The sequence below is a fragment of the Varroa destructor genome, unplaced genomic scaffold (assembly GCF_002443255.2).
Source record: "Varroa destructor unplaced genomic scaffold, Vdes_3.0 BEIS01000006.1, whole genome shotgun sequence".
Classification (NCBI taxonomy): Eukaryota; Metazoa; Arthropoda; class Arachnida; order Mesostigmata; family Varroidae; genus Varroa; species Varroa destructor.
This window is the reverse complement of record NW_019211459.1, coordinates 9,520,971-9,536,062: the sequence shown is the minus strand read 5'-3', so window position 1 is coordinate 9,536,062 and position 15,092 is coordinate 9,520,971. Positions and strand designations below refer to the sequence as shown.

Below are 15,092 nucleotides of genomic sequence, written 5' to 3'. Positions count from 1 at the left end.
ATTGAACAATGCGCGACAATTTCACTAACCTTCTCTGTCATTTCTCCGTAATCACTGTCTCAATGAACGCGCATTTAATACAGTCTACACTTTAAGCCTTACTCAAGGCCGTTTCTATTCTTACTACACTGAATCCGAGGCTCCCAAGACTTTCACGATATGGGACTTCCTGTAGGCTATGAGCCATTGTTGCCGCAACAAATCGCGCGTGTGCTTCTTTGGCGTGTCTCACCGTCATCTTCCTCATATATACTCTAGCTGTGTACAAGTTTAGATATAATTGATATTTAATCATTCACGAAGGGCTTGGAGTTTAATTAATGTTGACGTTAAGCGTTCCGTCTGACATAACCCGATGAGAGCTCGAGCAGCAGTCTGACGCTTGAGTCATTGCACTGCGATATGAAGAATCAGGTAGTAGTTGCAGCCTTTTATTATCGCCTACAGTATAACGTCTACATGTAATCGTACTTGCCCCTGCCGGAAGAGCGTTAGAGCAAGTCCCGTATAAAAGTTTGTCGGACGATGGTATCCCGGTTGATATGGCTACTGACAGACGAACAGGATGATCTCGATGAGTCCGTAACTCTGAAAGGTCTTCAGATGCATTAGTGGCTATCGGCGCTATCTTGAGTATTCTAAGCAGACATTTATTATGGTCAGTTTTTTTTTGGCATCATCAAGGAACGAAAGATTGTGGGGAAGGGGTATCCCGTTCTTTAGAAACGTTGATACAGGTAATAGCTTCGTTTCAATGCTTGTCTGCAGCATGAATGATATGTACTGGTCGGTGAGGTGTTGTTGAAGGGAAATTTATGCGATTTTTTTCCATGATAGTTTTCGCGTCTATCATAAGAAGAAAAAATATAAATAGTTACAAAATAATAAACCATATCTTCGTATTGTATTACTAAATAGATCAATAAATATTCGCTGTCCACAACCTGTTAAGCTGCGCTCTCTCTGAGCACTTCTGTTTATTTAAAGTACCTACCTCTTGTAGAGCACTATCGAGCATTTGGCCTGCCGACAGCCTGACTCGTTAGGTCTCCGCAATCAACTATAGCGAAATCGGAACGAAAGACAGCAGCGATCCCTGCACGTTTCCATATGTAGCGCTGAATAGAATCAAACTTTGGCCATATTACAGGCATCTCTCTGTTTGCTCACGCATTTTTACCGATTTGTTTCACAGTACAGCCGTAGCGCTCGTTTCCGACGTTCATACCTCGTAGATCTGACGAGATAGGCATTGCTAAGGCATCCGACAAAGAAAGAGCTGCCCGCTAGAGATACGATCATCACAGCCACTACTACTTATGTTTTTATAGCACCTAGGGCCTTATTAAAAACGGACGTAAATATGGCCTACACATGCTGCCAATAATTATGAAGTTTGTATTATATTTCCACCGTATCACTCTTTTCCTTTATTCTTAATACCACTGTGATGCACTTACTAAACAGATTTCGAATAATATCAATTAGATAAATATTATCATTCTGCAATAGTACATACAACTATTTATTGCTTACTGCTTCAAGATTGCCCCAAAACAAGCCGGACCCTTTCTACTCCTAGAAGACGTTGCTAGAACCCTTTCAGTAAACCTAATCGTATGGCTACGATATAGTCTCAGACATGTAGCCCCGGTAGCAATGACGGCGGCGGCCGCACCAGCGCGAACGACCACTGTGATAATGGCATTCGTTCAATTTATGTTTTCCATTCAACGTAGTCTCCTTCTTGCTGTCTCTATTTTCTATCTCTTCATGTTTCTTAGCCTATGGCCGTGTCGTCCTGTGGCCTCGAAAATCGGAGACCGATTTGCTTGTAGGCGCAGTCTGTCCAGGTACGTACCACCGAGCTCTGAAGGTTTCGAACTCGACTCTTACTCTTCCCTTCAAGACTCTCGTTTTCCAGCGACCTCTCGCTCACAAATCGCGGTTTCCATCAACCAGCCTTTGAGTGTTCGTGGCCTCTGCGTGTACAGCCGTTGCCTTCTGCCTCCAGGCTCTCTTCTACAGACGCTCGTAAAAAGGAAATAGCATAGAAATTAATAATGTGCGCGGCCCTAAGTGTGTGTTTGTGTCTGTCGATGTGTGGATGAGCGTTTGGGAGAATGTCTATGCATGTATAGGCTTTTCTATGGCTGTGTCTGAATGTGTTCCAGTGCGAATGTATGTTATATATCTATACCTGTCTATACCTCTATTAGTATGAAAGTATCTGTGGTAGTGTAGTCGATGGTGAAGGTATATTTTTAGCAGGTAGCGGCGGCGGCAGCACCAGCGATGACTTGTGGTGGTTCGACGCGCTGGCGCCTAGTCGACGCTTTAACATGGCTTGGCAGAAGCAGCAGCAAAAAGGCGGTCACCGCAGTTATGGCACCCACAGTGACTCTACACACAAATTCTATGACGATTTCCTGTCCGTTTAGCGTGGCGCGGTTCCTCCGTTCCCGAACGTCCTGGTACCGTGCGCCGCCGCCGCCGCCGCCGCCGTTGCTGCTGCTGATCATAAACACCACCTTCTTTCCGGATCAGATCACTAGTTCAACCGGTAGCAGTGTATAGTCCAAGAGCATTGCGGTGGTATGCCACAGTCTCATGCGCCCACACTGACTAGCTGGATGGCTGTCCCGCTTCGTGATGCTGCTCCAGGGTATCAGCACAACCGAACATACAGCGTGGACATATTCCGATTTACTGATGCTCAGATCATAGCTTTTCTATGTCTAGCAATAGCTATTATTACTGTTGTGTTAAGCACGTAGCAGTAGTACCTTTTTGGTCGAGCTATGATTTTATGTCGATATATAATTTTGAAATCTTGTAGATTCACGAAAGAGTATAGGAAACACTATAGATGGAGAAGCGTGGGAAGAGCGCGAAACCGACAAGTGCTAAACTTATCTATCTACGAATGAGATTGACATCTGCATTTTTCCGAGCAGTGCTGATCGAATTAGATCGAATCGGAACATCGCAGCAATATTACGAAGACAAAATAAAGCTTAGGTTTACAATGTAGTGGCTTATACATACAATGTTGTAACGAAATCAGCGTGTTCAGGTGCAGACAAGCCGCACATAAGGGCGTTAGTAGGCAAATTGCACGACTCCGAAACGACATTATATAACGTAACGTCTTCATAATCGAGCTACTAATTCACGAACCCCAATCTATGTTAACGGACGGCCCATATACCAGCTACATATCTTTACGCTTAACAGTAGTAGTTATTAACGAAATTAATGTTTCTTAATAAAAACATATACATTATCTTTTACCCATATACATATTAGGTGTGCAGGCGCTGCGGCCTGCGGCTCTCCACGCAAAAGGACGACAGTCAAATTTGACATCTCCGATCATCGTATTCCGGTGACACTTCGCCGTAGCGGGCAATGCTGGGGTCGAGAGGCAAGGTGGAATCTACTCTGTCACAACTCGAATCCCCCAAAAACCCCCCGAACCCTGTCGTGTCAGTAGGCCGTTGCGCGGACTGGCGACACACGTGCCTTGTACTGCCGCCGCAGTGCAGTGGCTCGCTGCCTAGCGAGGGGTTGGTCCGATCCGATAATGCCACTGTCACCACGATATCCTATTCCGCTATTATGTATCTATATTTGCAATCGCTCTCTGTTTTATATCTTTTTTGTTGGAGCGGGCTATGGTCAAACGAGGCTTTACTCTGCATATATAAAGGCGATATCACCAGCGAACAGGGGAGGTAGATGCCAGCATAGGATTTAGTGGTGGTCGAGTCTAACAGCCAGTGGGGCCGATTTCGCCATTGATTATGCTGCTCGTCTACAAGCTAGCGGTAGCTAAACGCGTGACGCCGAACGCTTTACGCGATAAACCGGTGAACCCGTGCCGCACGTATCACTTGCCTAGGCTTGACTTCGGGTGCGTTCTCGCTGCGGTAAAAAAGGCAGTGTCAGCAGCAGCAGCAGCAGGGGTACTCATTACTTCAACTGATTCAAAGCTCATCTGAACCCCGACACTAGGGGAACAGCTTTCCCCCAGTTCTTACGGCGTAGTCAGACTGGCGCCAGCCGCGTCGACCAATACGGTTCTACGTACACTTTGAATAAGTGTTAGCATTTGGTTTCTGAACCACACTACGTATCGTAGCGTAGGCTCTGCTTCACGGGTTAGTAGGGAACGGATTAAAGTTGATCGTACAGGTTAGTAACAGGTACGTAGCCTATGGCCCGTTCAGGCACCTATACGGCTGAATATATGCGTGTATATGTGTGTGCTTTGACAATACGATGTCATGACATCGTCAACGATGCCAAGTAGTGCACTGTGACAATACGCGGGTAGCTAATTTAGCTAACTACCTTTCTATAAAATTTTAAAACGATAACATTTTTTTCAAACATAGGACATATTGTTGACGTTGACGGAAGACGAGATTATTAGGACAGGTGTGAAGCTATATATATAAGCCAAAACAAACCTACAGAATAGATGTATCCGACTGAAGGTACTTGGCAACATATTATGGCTATTTTACATATGCGCAATAATGCGTGCGTCTCACTTGTCCGATAATTTGTTGGCTACCAGACGATAAATTTGTCTCGTTTGTGAGAAATTCGAACCTTCTAGGCTTCTAGGTTGGCACAATGCCTATTTTCATCAATATTTACAGACAGTAGAACATATCGAGCGTGACGATTTTGAGCATTGAGCAACCCCTACAGAGTTGACAGGACCACGATAGTAAGCATATGGCATACCTCGTATTGACAGATCATCTCAGAGGTTCGTTTGCTACGGAGATGGATGCTTGAAGTGCATCCTAGGTCGAAGCAATATCGACACAAATACCAGCCCTAGGTCAGAAACAAGTTTGCATTCTAAGTTATCGTTGCAAATACGGCGAAAATGACAACCCTTTATTAAACATTAGCAGATATAGAGGTTTCTTTCAATTACGGTACGTATATATGCACTTTATAATGGGAACTGGTAGTGATTTTGCCTTGATGCGTACGTGTGTAAAGCGAATACCTAATGTTTTGAGTGTTGCTGGAGTCGTGCTCAGCGCTGTGCATGACCAGTGTCCTGCCAAACATTGCGAACACAGCAGGGAATCTAACACATTCAGTGGATCCAGATAAGTTCTTTACATGGTTTATCGGACCACGGATAATTTACCCATGTGTGATGACAAATTTCAAATTAGCCCGGTGGGGCTAGCCAGACGGTGAGGTAAGTCTAACTAGTTACACTTTATCCTGTGACGCAAACCTGTAAGCCGTATCTCATTGTTTTTAAAGGCAATAGTTAATTAGAAGCCTGTGGATTTTATGATCTATTAGCTAACTCAGGCACAACATTTAGGCCAACATAAAATGTTGGATGGTGAATGGAGCCAAAAACGACATATACCTTTGGGGTCATTTAGTCTGTATTGAAGCTACCTTCTAGCCATTATTACTGGTTAAAAAGCCTGTCCGTTGAAGTGGGAACGTTGACGGTAAGTACTAACGGAAGAGGAACTTCCTCTGGACAATTAATTTATCAAAATCTCCATATACGACTTATGTCATCACTTCGACCTCACATTATAGTTTCAAAAAAAAATTGTAAAAATACGTGTTACCTCTTAAATACTATAGCTTGTTGACAAATCCTGTAAGCACATAATTTTGTTTATTATGCACACGCTTGTGTGTGAAACGTCCCTATCTAACATACTTATAGATTGCATCAGGATGGCAGCAGGCGCTCGACAACGGTAAGCAAAAAGCCGTTTACTTTGAACTATAGACAGTATGAAAGGGAATATAAATTTTCTATTAAAAACTTCCACTTACATTTATCACTCACGCAAAATCTAGACATAAGGAATAACTTAACTGATATCGACCCTTTAGAGAATACCATAATAACGTAGATGATAATAAAGAAACAAGTTTATAATAAAAACAAGAGTAATAGACTATGGTAGGATTTGAGCTGTTGACCTTCATAGTGCAAAAGGGCGGATTCTGTTTATTGCATACATCTGACACGAATACATGTACAGTGGCCCTTCATGTGGCCTTTTCAGCGACTTAGGAAATAATAGCAGCGTGTTAGCAAGAACGGGCCGTAAATAGCCATTACGCGTCTTCAAAAATTAAGCCTTGACCTCAATTCTCGGAAGTTGGCCATGTTTCACTGGGCCTATACAGGCGTCACAGTTGAGAAGTTGACTAACCGCAAATTTCGCTTCTGCCTATGATGAGATGACGCCTAACATAATTGAATGTGTTTTTAAAGCCCCAATGCGCTGCTGTGGCTGCATTATTTCCACGAGTCCCTTCCATAGGACATGCTACCAGGACACTATTTTATGGCTGTACCTCTAGTCGTGCGTAGTTTCACAGTGTATCAGCTTTGTGTCAAGCTGGAAAAATGGCAGGCCATCTTAGATATCCAGAATTGTACGCCCGATAGGCAAACTTAAGAAGAACACAAATCAAGTGCCGGTTTTTTCATAATCAATTGCGCCGCATGTCTATTCAAGCTTGTCCTAGTAGCCTACAGGTGCCGATTCATTTGTCTGTAAGCAGTCAGTAAAAGGCACAACATTAGCATACACAGTAGTCTTCTCTATTTGCTGCGCCTGCGGACTTCATGTTTCGCTACGTTCGTATTTGTCAAACCTATTTATCGAACAAAATAACAAATGCAACGTATAAGATGATTCGCGCAGAATCGCCGCAATGGATCGATCGGTATGTTTGGGCCGGCAGGGTAGCTGCATGTTCACTGAATCGGAGTGAGGATCACTGAACTCCGAGCCATGCTTGAATAGGCCCGCCGCATTCGCGGCGAGCACCAACAACGTCGAGCAAAGCGTGCAGGGGACGGAATCGCTACCGCGTGCCGTCGCAGAGCTGTTTACCGGCTCACAAAGACAGGCGGGCCTAGGGAGATTATCGTGGCTGAATCAACTGATGCATGACCACATGGGTGTGCTTTGCAAGGAGCGTATTGCGCGCCGGCTTTCACCGTTTCTGCTTATCTGCCTTTGGTTTTGGCTGGCCTATTTGGCACGTTAGTGTACAAATCCCTTTGTGGCCAGATCAGATCTAGCCACCTTTTGAGGATGCAGACAACGGGAACGTTTCTCCATTGTACTTGCATACGCGTGGTTCACATTCGATGTATTAGTTGTAACTAGCCAACTGTCAGCCCTCGTTAACTGCTACATTTCTCGAAAGTGTAGTCAGTCAGGGCAAAAGCAAATCCGACAGGGTTTCAAATCTGCCTAATGCACTTCTATTGGTGTTCGCTTGTCAATTTATTCGTTGGCCTCCCTTCCGGCTGGTAAAATCATGCTACCTTGTCTGATTGAAATCAATCATTTCTTGTTCCATTCAACGCTAGCTACGTGCTTAATTAATTTCCGTACTTAGATAAGCACAAACGTTCCACTACGATTTTACTGTGACACTATGATCAAACAGGGTCAGGTATTGCTGGCTTTCATCTGTATGTGTTGTAGATTTTTGGTTATTATAGTAGCAAGTCCTACACAAAAACGATCTATGCTTTCCCTTGTGAGTAGCACTGTACTATTTCAATCTGTCACGATTTTTACGTTAAATGGAAACCAAAAAACCAGTGCAGTGACAGTGAAGCAACGATTTAGGTTCTGGCTAATTCATATAAATATTCTAATATATGTAGCCCTAATTAGGTAAAGCGTTTGATAATATTAGCATTAAACCGTCTATCCGAAGCTCTTGATTTAAATGAGAGGGCAAACAGGCTCTGTAATTTACGAAAATTAAATGCCGAGTTTAGTTCTAACAGGCGTGGTGGCGGTCATGGCGCCGATGACACGAGCTGAGTTCAACGTCGTATATTTAGTGTTGTTGTATGTTCAGTGACGACATTTAGCGACGGCAGATATCGGTACATCGCAACTGTAATTATTCACGCGACTTCTGCGGTGATCATAGTTTACCACCCCGCTAATTTCATACAGCTGGCGTAGGACATCGAGGCTACAAATTGTTGTCTCCTCCTGCCAACGCCATAACTTAGTCGTTTGAAAAAAGCCTGTTCCCCATTTGTTGTCAAATCGTGTCGCCTCTTCCCTGTTTTATTTTGACGTAAATCCATTACACGGATGACCCGATGACCAAGTTGGTGGCGCCGTAAAAAGGATTCAGGGACTACAGAGGCTGGGTCTATACACTGAGAGTGCCGTGAAGGGGTAGACTTCCCTTGCCTATGTATTTGCTTAGTTGACTGCGCGCGACACCGCAATCGGTGCTGTCGGCGTGCCGACGACGCTGTGTCGACGCTTAATGCCTCGTCGGCAACCAAGGGCCGACGCCAGATCCTGCTGCCGTTCGATTTTACAGCCATTGTATCCTCTCTGGAGGAGGGAAGTCTTCGGCCGCAAGTCCACATAACTCTGTGCGGTGGTGCTGTCCCCTCACGTATTAGTAACATAAAGAAGCTAGAATTGTTTCTAGTCAATGTGGTAGTGCATAGGGTAAATCACCTCTAAAAAACTCACTACAATAAAATCTCAACGTATGCTCAACTCGATGGCGACCTCGAGCCCTGTACGCCACAGCGTTATTGCATGCCCCCTCGTGCGTTCAAAGGAACGACGCTGGTCGTCGCTGGGTGATGAAACGCCCCCTTCCTCCTAGTAGCAGCACTCGCTTTATGCACGAGTACCTACAAGCTCGATGAATTAACCTGACTCATCGGTTACTTCACTTGTTCCCCTAAACCTCCGTTGTACCAGCACAATTCATACGATACGGCGGCGGTTTTGGCAGTAAGTAAAACGCCGTCACTTTTGCTGACGTTATCGAAATTACTGGTCAGCTTCAGCGGATGGTTGAGTATACACATAAGTCATGCACAAAAAATAACGGAAAAATAACCAAATTCAGCTTCATATGGGTAAACTAATATATATGTACATATAGGAACGCAGAGAAGCTAAGAAGCATGCTTCTAGGCGGTTTCAGCAACAGTCTAAACATAAATTCTAAAGTGAGTAATTCATTGTTTTAGGTCACACAGTGATAAAAGAGATGGTAATGGGGCCGGGTATCTGTTGTTTTACTGCATCATCAATGAGTTTAAATTTGGGGCTGTGTGCAGTGGTATGAACGGATTCGTTACTATATTTAACCACGTAGCTATAGGGATACGGAGATAATGTTTAAGAGCGAAAAAAATATCATCGCCAATTACCAATTATCTAAAGTTATGCAGAACATACCTAACGAGCGCATACAAGTTATCGTTCGTTTTCGTCTATGTTGCACTGTTCCCTAGTTTTCTGCTGGTGACGACGAGTATGAGCTGTTGAATGCACCGTTTTACTACTTCGGGTTTTCTACCATTTGCTCTGGTCTTGGACTTCCTCAAAGCTTCTAAAGTCATCTATCCTGATATTTGGAACTTAAGAGAATTTCTTACAAATGTTCTCTCTGTGTTTTTGTTTATGATTGCCTGTTTTTTCTCTTCTGCCTTTAGAACTGCCGCCGGTGTCGTGCTTTGTTGTCATGTTCGGCAAATGCGGCGTCCATGAGGAGCAAACGCGGCGGAGACATCGGCAAGCGTAACAAATAGAAAGAAATCGTATCGTCGCTGCTGAGAGATATCGGACATGTGATCTATTAGAAAGACCACGGAAGTCCAACAGAACAGCATATGGTATCATGTCTATAATGTTGTTTTCCTAGTCAACCGCATTCAGTCTGTCCCTCTGTGCCTATTTGACTTTTGTCTATTCTGTCACATAGCGGTATTGTGAACAAAACGCCAGGTCATTCTGGGGCGTCACTGCTATTGACAGTGATGGCGCGTCTTGTACGAAGAGGCGCCATTATACATGTATGTATATGTATATATAAGATACTTTTTAGTAACATATAGTATTCCACTAGACAATGTAATATACCGTTGTTTCAATTTCAGCATGTTATGCATGGAAGTACTTTAGAAATTATTTCTTAAATTTATTAAATAGATCTTGTGCATTTTCACGCCCAACTCAATAGATTTCTCTGGCTCGCATGTCACCGTTCCATTCATTCGGTTCCAATCAGGAAGAAATTTACACGTTTAAACACCGCTCTGCACCGTAGAGTGCCCAGTACTTCATTTTTTCTAATTATCGGTCGGCTATCGGGTTCCTAGCTTTACCTATTGTTGGCCAAATAACGAAAGTCGTACTTTGAGATCCTGCTATGTTTCTCAAACCTAATAGGGTTTTATGAATGAATAATCATTGTAGGTTAAGAAAAAACTGCTTAGTGTAATTGACGTCATGCTCTGCATTTTTATTGAATTAAATCTGTGTCACAAAAACAAACAAATAATAAAGGCGTTCTAATATATATAGTTTGATCATCTAATACTCCTTTGTTGTGATTAAGTAAGTAAAGCTAAATCGTCTACTGGGCAGATCATTCAAGCTTCATGCGTTTCGAAAACGCCAAACCCACATATGTTACATTAATTCAGTTCTGCTGCTTATCGCTCGTAATAGCCTGTCTCTGTCTGTACGCTCATAGATCGTCACCTGGTCAATAACATTTCCCTACCCCCACTGACGTATCGATAGTCTTCATGCACGTCGCTATGATATCGCATGCACTTGCTGTCGGCGGCAGTCTGACTTTTGCCGTCGTTTTTGACGCCGCCATTCTCTGACCGCCCAATGATACCAGAGGCAGAACAATGCAAAGCCATCAATGCAACAAGCGACACGAAAAACGGGAAGGATTTAGCTCACTTTCGTTCTCCCTTGCCAGGCCAGAACGCGTTGTCGTCGACCAACGGTTGCTGAATACCGCCTACATACGGTGGCCTATTAGGCCACCACAACAACCGGCACTATTACTAATATAACTTTAGCGATATCGCTGTACCACTATGCCACTTAGTCAGCACGCGAACGGGTGTTTGCATGGCTGATCGCCGAAATCGCCGTCCTGTCCAGCGCTGTCTTGTCGGATAGTCTATGGAAAAAAACGTTGTGACAAGCAAAGTGACGCGGTCGACGCGGCGAAGACCAACCGATCTTGACAACTGCCGATGCTGATGCTGTAACGACAGGAACCCGGCCCCAAAAACGACCGGCATCAGCAAAACAGGCTGACATAGTTAACAGCATCGGCAGGACCGATCTTGACGTTCGACCAAACGACCGACAGTCTGGAGCTCGATTGCCCCGTTGCCGGATGATTTATTAGCCAATAAATAAATATCAAACGTACTCAATATCTTCTTGACTAATCGAGCAATAGTCCAATAAAAGTTAATAGATGTCTTAGATGTATTGCTTCCCTTCCGCGGAACGCCCGTCGGCGCTGAGGATGCTGTGCGCGCTAGAGGCCGCCACGCAATAGCTCTATGATGGTGAGGTGCCGTTGGTGCTCGATTAACGTTCAGTAGTAGTTGTAATGGTAGTTGTAGTAATAGCGTGTACGCGTCTGTTTGTAGTGTTTAGTTGCTTGAGTTTGGTGACGAAGAAACGCGAGGCTGTGACCACAAAATGGCGGCCACGGGCCAACGCTGCCTACATTCGCCTATTGGAAGAACGGGAAAGAGCGATGGAGATGAAAAAAGCCAGACTCGAGTATGCGGCCAAAAGATGAAAAAGATCACGATGTTGTGAGGGAGAATTTGCCAGACTAAAAGAGCGGTCAATAGCGCGCAGCGCATTGCGAGAGTAGCCGTGTACGTACATATTTGCACGTAGGTCCGGCTGATCGGGTCAGGATGGACGAGAGCGGCCCTCCCATACATAAAAGGTAGCAAGAGATCTGACACTATGGCCAGAGGAGCTCCTTACGTCTCTTTTTCTCCCTAGTTGATCTGGCGGCCAGCACTGAGTGATCGCATAGACGGATAGATCAGGCCATTCATCGACAGGACTTTGACATGTGGCTCTTCAACCGGTGCGGTACGACAACCGAATGATTTCCCGTTTTGGAGCGATCAGATGGACGGTCGGAGAGATGGATGAGAAAGAGCGCTAATATGACATTGCCGGCGTATGACACGATCGTCGAAGGACTTACGGAAGATGGTCTCTCAATAATGTTCTAGTGAAAATGGCCTGTATATGTGTAGGTAAGATACATACATTGTGGTATAAAACACAAATGTCCAATTACACATATTTCAAAAAGGAATTGTAACGCAAATACCCAATGCTAGATCATTATGGTCACGGCTTTTCCTGGTCCAGACCCATCTATTAACGATTTCTTTTTAGGTGAATTTGTAGCAAAACGACCAATGAAAAATCCGTATGTGACTTATTCGACGTTCGATCGATCACGACGGGGAAGCTATAAAAAATTCTACATGTACTTGTGTTCACAAGTTGTAGCAATCATAAGTGGCTTATGCCACTATAGAGATTAAGTACTATTCATACATTTATTACTTGTTTGAATCTCATTCTGCTCATGAGTAAGAGAAGAAAGAGCTTACGCAACTGCCCCTTACAGGCTTCTCATACCCGATCAGTGCACAGTAGCTTCTATGGGCCAAAGACCATCCCGCATTTGATCAGTCGACAAGCCTCCGACGGTGTCTCGCAGTAGCTAGAGTCAGCCTGACACTTAAATAAACAGTGGCCTGAGCCCTAAGAGGACTCGCTGCTTCTACCAAAAAAAAACGACGCTGACATTCTGTAATGAAATATTACTTCGTTTACGCTATCATCTTTATACAGGTTTTACGAGTTCACGCAAACTCGGCCTTTATCGTACCCGGTGTACTTGAGTGAGCTCGTCAGTGATGGTGTTCTACGAATGAACCATGTAAAATTATGACATCTAATAAAGTCACAATTACCAGCAGTAACGAGCCCAATAAAACGGCCATTACGAGACCCCTACAGATGTTTCCCAAGACTGATTCATATGAACGTGGTTGCAGTAGTCGATATATTGTTGGGTATTAAGATATCATGTAATTGTAATACATTTGTACATTAGGTCGGACCAGGACGAAGCCTAAAAACAGTGCCAGTACCTCGCCATGTCAAAAAGTAATTTTTCTATAAAACCTACAAGTAATTCGAATTAGATTATTAATTGACGTAATTGTGTGTTATATTATTATTATGTGTCTGTATCAATTTATAGCTCTTCGTAAGCTTATTTATTTGGCATCATACGTCTCAAAATCTGTTTTAATTATTGTATCTAAGTGAGTATGTGAGTCATTGTAGTCAATTATATGTGAAGTCTGATCTAGAAATTTTGCCTAATTCTATAGTCTTTGCGCACAAACCAAGAGACCTCATAGTGTCCTTTACGGCGCCCAAGTACATCAGACTTTCAGAAAGTTAAAGGTCTGCTTCCTATGGCTGGCTGGCTGGCTGGCTGGCTGTCTTCAAAGAATTTGATTAGTCAGGCCGGAATTTACACACTCCACCTTCCATCTTTGATCTGTAGACCGTTCAGTTAGCGATAATGTTGTTTTGATACCAAATGAATACAGGCATTAAATAAGAGCGTGACGTAGTCATCACTCTCGTCAAGTCAGGGGCCATCCTCATCATTCGCGGTCGTTTCCTCGCGCCACGGAAGCAGAAAAATCGAATAAAAAGTTCGTTAGCACTTCGAATTAGGCTGACCATAATATGTTCTTCATCTCAGTCATGGGCGATGATGGCTCTTGTCGGTCCACTGTTCGCGACCACCAATGGTTACGATGTATCAGTCCAAAATTTCGCACACAAGTAGATGCACATGTATGCACCCGAAGTTATGTAGTACAATGTGCTATTTTGGATAGACAAAAATTCAGATAATTTTTTTGATGTTAAATTTCTTCTACCATTTCTCCAATTTAACTACCGGACCGGCACCAGTATGATCTGGCTTCGCTGATCGTTCGTTCGTTCGTCCGTTCAGTCGGTCGCCCGTTGGTGAATTTGGCGGGCCCGCGCGATCGCTAGAGGCTACCGGCGAAATCTGCTACGTGGTGCAGCATTATAGCTTTTTCTATCTCGTTTTTCCATAATCGGTTATGTCTGAGATTACTACGAGAGTTATACGAGTGGTCCTGCATTGCAACTGAGCGTCTTTTGGTTGATGCTGTCGATTTTTACAGCAAAAATTCTGTCCCATCGAGAATCCGATAGATACGCTGGCTCAGAGACAGAAAGACAAAAGCTGCGTCTGGTCGCCTCCACATGGCGACCACCCCATCATCGGTTGCCAGACTACGCGAGCAAGTATAGAAGCGGAAGCGAAACAAAAGGGTGCTACTAGCCCCACTGGCATACATCGAGAAGCGCACGCATACATGTTAGACTAGACGTTGGCGGCAGCGGCGACAACCACTACGAGAATGATCCGTCCGGGGCATCTGTTCTCGAGGCAGAAATTTCAACCCAAAATCCTCCGTCTGCCTCCTGCTACTACTACTTGTTGCCGCGGCAAGCGCTGGTCAATTCGGCAAACCGTCTGACTGTCAGGTCTAGTCATTTTGTCTCGGAATCGCTAACATTTTGGGCTTTAAACTTTAAATCGATCACCGTTGCCACACGTTGTTGATGCACTAGCCCGCCTGCCGCTTCGGGGGCTAGTCTCGTTGTCGTTCGATATGCGAAGTGGTTCCCACAAGCACCGACATTGACTAACTATGTCTGGTTAAGCAGACGCTGGCGTGGATTATGGCACCTAGCGTTGCTGCCGCACTGGGTCTACCGTGGCTATACATGCCCCTTATGATGTTATACCCAGTCAACACTAAAAGCTCAACACTAAGAGGCAGAGAGGCTCTAGAGGGGAGACCTGCCAGAAACGTGAACGACCTTTTTTTTTTTAGCCCATTTTTAGAGATCAGAGGACTCTGATAGATGAATACGCATCTACTTCTTGCTAAACGGTGCTGAGGCTGTGCGTGTTGAAACGTGATGGCGTGAGGATCAAGTGGCCGCTAGTACTAATCGGGCATACGATTTCCGCTCATTAAATGCCACAATTAAGTGCTACCAATATCGATACTGGCGAAAAGGCATGGTATGGTAGCAGTTGATGGTATGATGTTTTCATGAATTTCGGTCGGT

The 15,092-nt window shown here is 44.3% G+C and overlaps 1 long non-coding RNA gene across 1 annotated transcript in view; it reads left to right on the top strand.

The window, feature by feature from the left end:
- LOC147754834 (uncharacterized) overlaps nt 1–15,092 on the top strand; it is a 75,697-nt gene that overhangs the window by 29,308 nt on the left and 31,297 nt on the right. Inside the window, exon 2 of the long non-coding RNA XR_015316261.1 lies at nt 9,527–12,133. This is a non-coding gene — a long non-coding RNA (uncharacterized LOC147754834). The remainder of the gene's footprint in view (nt 1–9,526; nt 12,134–15,092) is intronic.